This window comes from Sus scrofa, chromosome 13, assembly GCF_054392235.1.
Source record: "Sus scrofa isolate SSC_HxYL_T2T_F1_AM1 chromosome 13, Sscrofa_HxYL_maternal_Yorkshire_Landrace_v2.0, whole genome shotgun sequence".
Taxonomy (NCBI): domain Eukaryota; kingdom Metazoa; phylum Chordata; class Mammalia; order Artiodactyla; family Suidae; genus Sus; species Sus scrofa.
Genome location: NC_139395.1, coordinates 121,259,591 through 121,272,264, shown reverse-complemented (window position 1 = coordinate 121,272,264; position 12,674 = coordinate 121,259,591). Strand labels below are relative to the sequence as shown.

The 12,674-nt window shown below is 39.2% G+C and overlaps 2 protein-coding genes across 17 annotated transcripts in view; one reads left to right on the top strand and one right to left on the bottom strand.

Annotated features, from left to right (window-relative positions):
* The window catches only part of SERPINI1 (serpin family I member 1), an 83,037-nt gene extending 82,265 nt beyond the window's left edge, over positions 1 to 772 (bottom strand). For both annotated transcript variants that reach the window (XR_014824304.1, XM_001926040.8), the window contains exon 1: positions 677 to 772. The gene's annotated coding sequence lies outside the window, so the exon portion shown is untranslated. The remainder of the gene's footprint in view (positions 1 to 676) is intronic.
* Positions 773 to 1,587: 815 nt separating this feature from the next.
* Positions 1,588 to 12,674, top strand: part of PDCD10 (programmed cell death 10) — a 41,506-nt gene continuing 30,419 nt past the window's right edge. For 2 of the 15 annotated variants that reach the window (XR_014822311.1, XM_005669965.4), the window contains exon 1: positions 1,588 to 1,709. The gene's annotated coding sequence lies outside the window, so the exon portion shown is untranslated. 15 annotated transcript variants of the gene reach the window in all.

Below are 12,674 nucleotides of genomic sequence, written 5' to 3'. Positions count from 1 at the left end.
ATGAAGTACATACACCATATGTTCCCACTGTAGGCTGAGTCCCGGTCTTTGTTCCGATATTCTAGAGCCACTAGATGGAAAGCTAAGTACCCCTTTATTAAAACACATTTTTACATTATCGCTGGCAAAAGTTATACTTCTGCTAGGTTCCGTCGTCTTGATTATTCCTGACGATATTTGCTTCTTTAACAGAGATCTCTTTCAATTCTAGGAACCTGCAGTATAACCGCCCTGGAAAACAGGTCGGTAGCAGGACAATCTGATAAAACAATGTAAGGGGTAGATAGTGAAGAAGAATGCAAAGTTATTTTCCTAGTGAAAGAGTTCTGAAGTAATTTTATATCAATGACATTTTTTTTTAACCGGCTACGCACCTATCTAAATATCACCCTGTCCTAAATTAGTAGGGTTTCCTCAATCTTAAAATCTTCCAGAACAGTTTTAACGGTACAACTGAAACCAAAAACACTAACCACGCCCTTTATACCCAGAGTCAAACCACCTTTTGCTTTTTATCCTCTCTCCAAGTCCAAACATGTACATCTTTCACCTAAAAGGGTTTGCACCAGTTTCCTAACCCGAGTGAGAGACTCTTAGCTGTGCCTTGATATTATTCCTATTGGGAGACGCTTTCTCCCAGGCAGAGCAGACGCCCAGAAGTGGCACCCACGCTTACCTCCCACACACCTGCAACCCCTGGCGGGATGCTGGAGCTAAGGCTCCGAGGACTGCGCTCCGCTCCTGTTCCTGCTCTCCTCTCTCCCGGGAAACTACAGTCCAGGCTGCGCCTTCGGCTGCTACAGGGACCCAAGCTCCGCCTCTCCCTCCTCTAGTTGGCGAATTCAGCAGCTGTTGCTCCTCCCCCGGCTGTTCCGCCTGCTGCCCGGTTGGAGGCGGCGGGAAGCTGCTGCCCTGGTACCTTCGCGCTCCCAGCACTTCTGCAGCTGTCCTATCGCTTTCCTTCCCCGGGGACCCTTCTCCCTTCACTCAGTGGCTTGACACCTGGCACAGGGCTTCCCGCCCCGTCCCGACACCTACGCGAGGAGCCCGGGCTCGACCTATCCCTGACTGACCAGCAGGTCTGGCCGCCCGGTGTGCCTGGTTCTTGGCCGCTTTGGGGGAAACTGCTCCTCTAGCTAGGGCGCATCCTCACACCGCGTCCTCGCTCCACCAGGGCGATTTCTCCCCCCCCCCCCCCCCCCCCGGCTTCCTCTCAGGTTCCACAGCTCAGGCGCCCCATATTCCCCATTCGGAGCTCTTCCCCCGCCCCCATTCCTTCCTGGGCTCCGCTAGCCCGCCCCCACAATGGGTGAGTTGACTGCGGGGCCGACCCTGCATCCTGATTGGCGCAGGTGAGACCTGACCCCTCCCTTCCTCTTCTTTCATTTCACCCTCTCTCTTCTTCTCACCTCCTCCAGCAAAGGCAGGGAACTCTATTACTATTGGTTGAAACTGTCTCCACCCATCACCTTAGGCTCTACCGCAGGGCCTGACGGGAGTTGTAGTCTCTTATGTGCAGGAACTGCCGACGAAGCCCGCGAGTGGGACTACGAGTCCCCACAAACCCCTGCGCGACTCCGGCTGGGCAGGATTCCGGACAACGCCTGGTTCCTCTCGGGTCCTTCCGGCGTCGCCGGAGTGAATTGATCCGGGAGTTGAAGAGGGCTCCAAAGGTGGGAAGTGAAGTCAGTCCCTCAGTTGCCGGTAAGGTGAGGCTGTTCTGTCCCAGTCCCCATAGCGCCGCGCGGAGCAGAAGAGGTCTAGGGTCACACGGGAGCCGTGGCTGAGGCCCTTGGGCTTGGTTCTGGCAGGCGGAGCGGACGGGGCTGGGAACCGGGCCCTATGGGCGTAAGCGAGGTTACCCTACGCGAGTGGCGTAAAGCGGGTTTGTAAATGCCGCCTGCCCTGCTCGGGCCCGAGCGCCTCCAGGAAGTCTTCTCTAGGTGGGGGCGGGAGGGGAAGGGCGAAGTTGGCCTCTGGTGCCCCCGGAGAAGGGAGAAGGCGGATGTGCCTGGGGTGGGGTCCTCTGAAGATGTGGCTTGGGGTGAGGAGGTAAGGGTTTTCCCCCTGCTTTAGAAGTAGGATAGAGAAAAGAGCAGAGAAAGGAAGGGGCGATTGGAGTCTGCTTTTGAGGTGACTCGGGTTGTGTCCTTCGAGGGAAGAGGAGAACTGTAGAAGGAAGAGTCAGATGTTGACAGAGATCTACTGATTCAGTTCCAGTTTCATGATGTCCCTCTAAGGAGGTAATTTTGCCCCATGTAGTAAAGATTAACACTATTACACCTTTACTGTTTTCAAAGGTCATTCACAGTGCTAATGAGGAAACTGAGGGGATAAATGACGTGCCCAAGGACGCACAAGTAGGGACTGATCTTCTGAATCTAATCCAGTTGTAATCCAGCTTCTGAATCAGAGCCACCGCACCAGACTGAAAGTGTAGGGAGGTTTTGTTTTTTGAAGAGGGTGGAGGAAGTTGCAAAGTAATGCATTTTAGGTATGTCTAAGAACCTCTCTGTGAGGTGAAGAAGGTGTTTTTTTGTTTTTGTTTTTGTTTTTTTGAGCTGGGAAGAAATTTCTCAATAAAAAAAAGCATGCATTCTGACCTTTAGGAAAAATAAGGAGAATCAGTTTCAATTTACCTAGTTTTGCTTGTTTTTTGTGGGTTTTTTTTAGGGGTTTATTAAGTGACTCTGCTACCATTTTAAAGGATAGATAAATGGGATGGGGAAAGTCAGATAACAGTATGTCTCATCCTTACAGGTGAAAGACACCCCTTTCCCTTCCTACCATAGGACCGTTTTTACTGTTTTCGCTGTCAACTGAGAGCAATGGGATTGGAATTCTTTCATGAAACTTATTTTACATTTTTACAGCACTGAGAAAGATTTTAGTGAGCTTATTACTAGGAAAGAAGATACATTGCTTTTTTGGAGGTAACATCACATTTTGTTGTGTTGATTTTGATTTCCCCCTCATTTTCTTGACTAGTGTGTGTTTGTGTGTGTTTATAATAACACCAGGCTCTTGTGTATTTTAATTTTCTTAGCATCATCTATAACTTTTAACTCATTCTTATTTTACGTTAGAGAATGGAAAAATAGGACATTTGTGTTTTATTTTGAACAGAAAGCAGTGTGCTTGTTCCAGTCTATCCTTTATAACTGTTAGGACCAGTTACAGTTATAGTTCCTAAATATTAATATTATACAGTTCTTTAATAGAATTTCAGGATTATGTTCATTGGCATCATGATTTCTTCATGATAAGTTTCTGTCTAAGAATCAGGTATCTACTGATGGCAGATAATCAATCATGGTTTACTGTTGTATAACTGATGATTGAAATATGTTGTATTTTAAATATACTCTGCATTTATTTAACTTGTACACAATGTGTTTAACTTTTGAATCCAAAGACACTTTCTAGGATCAGAAGTACTAATACATTCCCCTAGGATTGAAGTGAAGATGGTCTGGAAATTAATATGACTTAAAATTAGAAGAGAGGTGTGATACTATAGAATGAAGTAAAATCAGGAATAATTAGCACCACGAGTAAGTAATGCAGTACACAAGGAAGGAAGACCAACTAAACAAATGGAAAATTATGTGGGGATAACTGGCTCAGTGCTGTGTTAGAAGGGTGCGGTAGTTTAAGTAGACCATAAACTGAATATGAGTCAGTGATAGTAAAACAAGAATGTTAATCTATTCTCTATATGGCAGTGTAGGCATTTGTTTTTTGTTGGAGGAAGTGAGAAATGAGTTCTTCTGACTTTTGGCATAGAGCTGGGAGCTTGTGGAATGAGCTTTTGAACCAAAAGTCAGGAAAATTTGGAAATCAGTAATATAGGGCAGTTTGTCTAGTATGTGTTAGTTTTTGTCCTTGGTTAATTCTACCACTAACTTCTCTTCATCTCTGAGGTCCCGTGTGTAGTTTTGCTCTTTCACCTATGGTGAATGGTGGAATAATGTTTCTGTTGTATTTGTCATCTTTCAGTTCACATGCTGGAATACAGTGGTCATTTTGGATCTCAGTGCATTGAATAATTTAGGGTTCACAAAATGATGTGTACCTTTGTATTTTTATAGTAATTTGCAGTTCACCAATGTCCACATGTGTTCCTATTTTGAGTTGTAGGAGCCCTGTGTCAGCTTTTGGATATCATCTAATACAGGGCTTGGGATGTGTACCACATACATCTATCTTTGAAGACATAAGATCTTTAAGAACAGGATGATCATCATTGTATTCCTAGTAGGTCACATAATTGAGTATCTGTTTACACAGAGAATAAAGAGGTTCAGATTGGTTAAGAGGAAGGTGATGTAACTAGTAACTTGGTGGGACCAAGACATAATCCAGATGTTATGACTATAGATCTTTAATATTGTGGAATAAAGACTCAGATTATTTATTTTACATGAGAAAAAGACTTAAAATGATGTAAAATATTTAAGTACTGTTACCCTCTTACTCTGTTTAATCTTCACAATTTATCTCTTGTCTCCTATCTAGCTCTCCATCTTCATCCCCAGCCTTTCTCCTTTACTGTGCCTTTCATTTACTACCTACAAAAACTCTTTTTTGACTTGGGGGCCTTTATACATGATCTGTCCTCCTCCCTGGATGGCCCCCCCCTCCCCTTCCTAAGTCTGACCAACTCCTAAATAATTTTCAAGTATGAGTTTAAGTGTCATTCCTCAGGGGAACGTTCTCTGACCCTGGACCCCTCCTTTCCCAGACTAGAGTAAGATCCCACTACATCATCTGCATACCCGGTACAACTTTGTAGCATCATCACAATAGGAACTTAATTATTTCTGTGTTTCTCTGATAAATGTCTGTCTCCCTCACTAGACCCTAAGCTACCTGGGCAGGGCCTTCTGATTTGTCATGTGCCTTAGCTCACTACCTAAACAGTATCTGACATAAAGTAAGTGCTCAGTAATTATTTGCTGAATTTATGAACAAAGGATTGAGTAAGTGCATTCATGCATAGTGTCTCCAGCACTCTGTTAGTGACAGAAATACAGAATTGAATAAAAGAGAAATGTTTCCTACCCTTGAATCAAAAAGAATTATTGGCAGAAGTTTAATATAAATTTTAGAAAGATATTTGTTCTTTTTTGGAGGTCTGTAAAATCTGGATAGTTTCCTATGTGGAAATGGCAAAAGAATCATTTTCTATTACAGCAGAATTTCTGTATAACAGAGCATTTTGGAGACCTTATCACAATCCTGCTTTTGCAGGCAACATTCATTCTAACAAAATATAGACATGGAAGAAACTAACTTTCAATGGATTCTATTCATCCCTAATGTTATCTCATTTTATCCTTAAAATTCATGGTTTTCCTGTTTCTCTTACAGTTTGAGCCTTCGTGAAATTTTTAATATTTCAGTGGTTCCTAAGGTAATACCTTATTTGCTTTAAACGTAGACATTTATCAGAGTAAAAATATTATTTTCAAACCATGGAAACTGAATTTCAGAAATAGATTGTGTTAGGTTTTGGTTCTGAAAACAAATTCTCTAATCCTTCACAGTACTGTCATAATGGCATAGAATAAAGTCAACAGTTCTGAGTGGCTGTAGCCTTATATGCCTTCATGAATTTATCAGTTCACTCTCCAACAAGGTATTGTCAAAAAGTGACTGATAATATTTGGCTTTAAAACTTAGCAATGTTCCTAGTTTTTTATTATTAAATATAAGTCTTTATAAAGTCCTAAACTTACTTTTTAAAATGTCATTCCCTATGTTATTTGAATCTTAGATAAAAAATTCATATTGACCTAGCATACCAATATGTGAAGGATAAAACTGAAGTGCTACTTCTTATATCTTGTTGGATTATTAAGGTTATTATGATTGGTAATATTACTGAGAATTTTAAGCTAAAAACACGATAAACAATTTTTTCTTCATAAAATAAGCTGCAGAAGTGATTTAGAAGTTAGTGTGATTGATGGTGTATATTGCATTTGAAATAGAAAGTTGCAGTCTTAGAGATTTATGTTTTAGCGATACACACATGATGTAAAAAGTGAAAAAACCTTTATTGTAGCAACTAGAAATAATTTATTTGCAGAAAGGTAAACAGTATAGTTTTGTAGTCCATTTTTGTCTGTATGAAGATGAAGAATTCAGTTTTCTCATTTTTGTTACACAATTAATTGCACCTTAGATATAGTGTAATATTACAATCTTGTTTTTCAAGGTCACTCACATATTTTTGGTATGCGTAATCTTTTTTTAACCACCCCAAAAGTGAATTGGATCTATTCAATCTCAGTCTCAGTTGACTAGACTCAAGTGCTACTCTTCTAAAAAAAAGCAAGAGAGGATTTTTTATCAGCAAGCTTAAGAATTGTTAGGTAACAGCAGTGGAACATATTAAGTGGTAGTCCTGTTCACTCAGACCAGCCCCTTGGAAATAAGTTTACCAGAGGTAAGTTATATTGCATAATAATGATACTTTGGTTCATTCATTTTTATCAAATATTTATTGAATATATGTTATGTGTAAAATTACCTTAAATTGTCTTTGTTCCAACCGTATGATGTAGAGGCACTATTATCCCCAATTTAAATGAGAAAACTAAAGTACTGGGAGGTTAGGTAACTTCCCCAAGGTCACACAACAATTTACTGTTTGAAATTAGGATTTGAATCCTTGCTGGCCGACTTGAGACCATATTTTTAATTGAGCGCTATTGGAGAGCAGTTAGATTAGTTAGAGTTACCATTAAAGAGAAATTGTGTCTTAGATGCTAAGGTTAGTGTGGCAGGCAGAAATTACTTATATTAACACAGCTCATTTTTCATCAAGTATTGGAATAGATTTGACTTGGAATAGATTCAGAGATCATGTTGGAATATGTACATTATAATACAGGAATCACAGTGTGGGGAGCTGCTCATCATGAGAGACAGCGTGGCTCTTGAGTCTGGTGAGGGTGGGTAGCAGAACCATGTCTTTTATCTCTTTCATTCTGGGGCTTATATGCATAGAATGAAATTATGATCACCTACTTGTTTCAGTAGCTATTTCTTTCTTTTTTGTTTTCTTCAAAAAGAAATCTTAAGCATGCCCATTGAATTTGCGTAGGGTAAGTGTATGTGTAGTGTGATACAGGTATGCTCCCTGGAGTTATGTGAAGTGGCAGCTTGGCATGTATTTCTTTATTGTCTCTCTTCCCTGCAAGACTGCACACCCTCAAGGCCATGGACTATATCTGACTTCATCACATCTCCAACACTGCTGTTAACTTTGACTACAGAGTATTGAGCTAGGTACTAGGAAATAGAGAAAGGAATAAAACTTCTCTACAGTGTTTATAATTTAGTGGATAGTAGGGGATGGAAAGACCTTTCTGATATATCAAGTAATTGCCCATGCATCAGTTCATTTGGTAATTTTGGATTAGAGTTGATTGGAAGAGGAAAGAATGATAGTTTCTCCAAATTACCTTCTGGTCCCTGACACTGAAACATGCCCTCCTGCCTTAATCAACCATTGTGTCTTCAGGATGACCTGGAACACCATTGAAGTTTGGAGTTGAGAAAGGACAAAACTCTAAGATGTTACACCCCTGTTGCCTTCTTAGACTTCCTAAGGTTGCTGCAACCAAAGGCGGTTGGGAATGGTAAATGAGTCAGACGTGGCCTTGAAACTGCAGCTGCTCCCTATACCAGTTCATGATGCTGCAAGGCTTTCTAATTTAATTCCAAAGGATTTGGAATAGTACTATGGTCTTTTATTCAGAATTGGATGCTTGTGGATGCCTTTGTCCATAATAAAATTGGCATTTCAGCAATATTGTCAAAACTTGAGAGATTTCTGAGATTCTACCTTAATTTTGGTGTGCTTCCTTGAAAAATGAATTACAGTTTTGCAAGTGAAGTTTATGGGAGGAATTACATGTGCAATATAAGTAAATACCATTCTCTCTCTCTCATTTCTTGTGACTAATAGCATTTCTATTTGAGATCTGTTGGGAGCTAAAGATGAAGTTAAATGTCATCATCAAGATAGATGCTTGTCCTTAATCACGCGTACTGTCAAACAAATGAGCCAGAGTCCTTTATTATCTGGAGCTAATAATTTTTATCAACATTTAAGTGCCTTGTGGTAGTGTTTTAGTGCAAAGAAATTTGGTAATGTAAAGAAAATATTCACTGCATACTGTAAAGGATCTTAGGCTATAAGGACTCATGAAGTTAGATAGTAGATGTCTAAGGTTATAAGTGATGTAGAACAGGTAAGCCTGACCCATGTGGTACAGACCCCTTCCATTGTACTTCCAAGGGTAGAAAACATAGAGACAGATTGGGAGCTTAAGTTTAATTGAATTTCTGAGGGGTTTTAAAGGAAAGCTTCAGCACTATATTGGAAAAATTAAAACATCACAATTACTACTAAAAAGGAAAATACAAAAATGTACCTCAACTAAGCCTAAATAACTGTTCGGTTTGGCAGTAATTAATTCATTTACTACTAGGTGAAGAACTTTATGGGTAAAAGATGAACACATTAAAGGGGACAGTTTTATTTCCTGCCTTCCAGCAAATGTTTTCATTTAAATTTTGTTCAGACCAGAATTTAACACAAATTTAGGCATTCAAATAGGAAAAACAAATTGAGGATTTTCACAACTAAAGCAATGGGTATTTCTTATTTCTTCCCCGAACCTGTTGTGCAGGAATAGCTTAGAAGCTAGTTGTTGCTATTTTTATTGTTCCCATTTCTCATCAGCTAATTTAGAGGTAGCAGCCTTTATCCTATATAGTTTATCCCCCTTTATGGATTATCTTGAGAAAGTCTTTGGTTACATCTTGATTTCACTCTGCTACCAGCCTGCTTCTGGGCCACAGCTTTCTTTATCAAACTGATCCGTGTACCTTATAGAATAAAAAGTAATTTTAACACGGGCTTGGGCAAATATTTTTAAAATGTGTTTGATGATCAAATTCTTTTAAGTATTCCTCAACTATTAATTTGCTTTGGATGATAATATGTAACTTTTTTGGGTGGCCCAAGTAATTTGTTTATGTCTCTATTTTGGCCGTTGGGGTAGAAAAGCTTTTAAAAAATATGTTATGGAAGTGGCCTTTATGGAATTGTGATATTAGTATTAGGCTATGTGTGTGTTATGCAGGTTATGTGTATGCTGTGCAGGGGTAGAACTACAATGAGGCAAGTGAAGGGTCTAGGGACAAAATTTAAGGAGACACTCATTCTAAGTCACGCAAGTAAGAGCTAAATTTTGTGCTCTAGGCATCTGGTTTGTCTTACCCTTGTTCCAGTCCTGATGCCATGTCAGGTTCATAGAATCTTGGATAAAATGTCAATAACCAATAATATGGATTGAATGTTTATTGTGTGTCAGACACTGTAATAAGTGTAATAAGTGTAATGAATTTTGTACTCTTAAAAACCCTGTGAGATGAGCACCTCAATCAGTATTTCCAGTCATATCTCACTGAGTTTAGAAAGATTAGATAACTTAAATGATTTACCCACTGGAGCAAAATATAAACTTAGATCTTTGTTTCAAATCTAAGTACTTACCTACCGCTCTATATTATCCATCTGTATGCAGAAAAACTTAATTACTTCTTGTCTGTTTCATGATTTTGGTATTTAAAAGCTACTCAAAGTATACAAGTCTTACACTGACATGATGCAGGTAAGTTTTAAGGAAGTGATTTAGAGATCTCAGCAGCACCAAATGGAAGATCCACAAACTTGTGTTGCTGAGTACCCTGGGGCAACCTTGAATCAGAGCCACTATCCCACTGGCTTCAGTCTCCAAACACTATGTGGAGTCTTGGGTTCTGGGCTCTTAGCTGAGTGACCTGTGAAGGACACAGAGCAGGGCAGGTGAACCTAGAAGTAGGTCAGTTTGGCAAACTAACAAACATGTCCTGTAAATATGTTGTTGTAGTTCAATAGCATATTTTTTAAAAATGTCTATTGCCGTTTAGTTTCTTAGTGTGAATTTCTGTGGATTCTTATTTCTAAATTTTGAAATTTGGAGATTGGACTAGATAATACATAGTAATGTATAGTAATGGCTGTTTTTGCTTTAACATTTTAGGCTTTTAACATTTAGATTCTGTAAGTGCATAAGCATGTGACAATGTTAGGGATAAATTTACTGGTCAGAGATTGAGATCTGGAACTATCAGAATTATGGAAAAAATCTGGGTCCAGATATCTTTTGCTAGCCCTTACCCTTATTATTCAGACCACTCACCTTTGTTCTCATAATGCTTTGTTCATGCTTGTGTAGTGGTTGTCCTAAAGCAATGGTTTTCAAATTGTGAAGAGGTGTTTAAGGGCTCCTGTGAGAGGAAGGGCTGGTAGACTAGTAGTTATTAATACATTTATTGGATGAGTAAACAGTTTCATGTGTTTTATCTCATATTTAGAATTTGATAAACAAATTTATTTAAAAAGCAAAGAGTACTGTTGTTTTAAGTAGGTTTATAATCATTTATCTTCCCCCATTTATTTGGTTTTCAGGAGTCCTTGACTCCTCTGGCTAGACGATTGTACAGAGGACTTGACTTCCAGAAAGTGACCTTGTCATCCTAGATTAAAGTGTACTTGATCATAATAGCTAGTATTAAATAATTACTATGTGCCATGTACTGTTTTAAACCACTTTGCGGTAATTTGTTTAATCTTCACAACCTTAAGAGACAGATACTATTATTATTCTCATATCATAGATGAGAAAACTGTAGCATAGAGAAGTTATATAACTTGCCCCAAGTGTCACAACTAGCAAGTGGTAGATCCAGGATTGCATCCAAGCAGTACTAGCAGTTGTAGAATCACTCTTACTCACCTCTCTAATGACAGTGCTGTCAATGTTGGCTAAGTACAGTAGTCCACTCTTACTTGTGGGGATAGGTTCCAGGACCCCGAGTGGATGCTGGAAACACCAGATAGTACCAAACTCTCTATATACTATGGTTGTTTTTTTTTTCCCCCCATACATTCATATCTTTTGTAAAGTTGAGTTTATAAATGAGCAAGAACTTAACAATAATACCTTATAGTAAAATAGAGCAATTGTAACAATGCACTGTAATAAAGTTATGTGAATGTGATCTCTCTTGAAATATCTTATTTCACTATGTTTAACCTTCTTTGATGATGTCAGATGATAAAATGCCTGAGTGATAAGATGAAGTGAGGTGAATGACATAGGCATTGTGATGTAGTGTTGGGCTACCATTGACCTGATGATGATACATCAAAAGGAGGATCGTGTGCTTCCAATCCTGGATCATCAAGCCATGATGATGTCAATGATTGGATGTCAGGAGCAAATGATGTCTATAGTTGGGGATCTCAGACTGGAGGGTGTGAGATTACATCATGCTGCTCACAATGGTGAGCAGTTTAAAACTTATGAATTGTTTATTTCTGGAATTTTCCATTTCATATTTTTTGGACCATGGTTGACCTTGAGTAAATGAAACTGGATAAAGCACTGTATAATTCAAACAGTCCTATTCCTGTATTCCTTTAGGTTTCTTCTTAGAATCTTTACTTAACCCTCTATAGGAAAATTACTAAGTCTTTTTTAAAAATTTTTTTTTCTGTTTTTTCAGGGTTTTTTTTTTTTTTTTTTTTTTTTTTTTTGCCTTTTAGGGTTGCACCTGCAGCGGATGAAGTTCCCAGGCTAGGGCAGCTGCCAGCCTATGCCATAGCAGCATGGAATCCAAGCTGAATCTGTGACCTATACCACAGCTCATAGCAATACCAGATCCTTAACCCACTGAGTGAGGCCAGGAATTGAACCTGCATCCTTCTGGGTACTAGTTGGATTCATAACCTGCTGAGCCACAACGGGAACTCCTTAAACTATCAGTTAAATGACTGATTTCTAAGTATATGTTTAGAACCAAGTCTGCTTATTAGTTAGGAAACACTTAATTTCTTACGGATATACAGAGTTTATCAAAGAATGATAAAGTAAATGGAGTTAAATTGCTAAATTTTACATTTAAGCATTTTTTTTTCCCTTCATGGGTCATTGTGCTCTAATATGCCAGTGTTATGTTTTCGAAAGTATCTTAACTTTCAAATGGTGTTTTAGTTAGAACCTCTGTTACTTCTTAATAACTCAGCTGATGCTTGTTTGGTGAATCATGTTTACAGAGATTGAAGATTATATCTTTTTTATCTTGTTTTTAAAAACACCCCTTGGTACAGAGTTCCTGTTGTGGTTCAGCAGATTATGAACCTGATTAGTCTCCATGAGGACTGAGGTTTGATCCCTGGCCTTACTCAGTGGGTTAAGGATCCGGCATTGCCATGAGCTGTGGTATAGGCTGCAGACATGGCTCAGATCCTGTGTTGCTGTGGCTGAAGAATAGGCTGGCAGCTGCAGCTCCAGTTCGACCCCCCCCAGCCTGGGAATTTCCATATGCCGTGTGCCAAGGAGGCAGCCTTAAAAAAAAAAAAGCAAAACAACAAAAACAAAATAGCAGTTGGTGGTATCAAATTCCTGGAAATTCTGATATAACAGAGGAAGTGCCTTTACAATTTTGATTGAGGTTAGATCTTCCAGTGAAGTGATAATTCTTTGTGAAATGTGTACTTTCTTTGAATATTTAAAAGAACAGAAATACAGTGCTTAATAACTTAG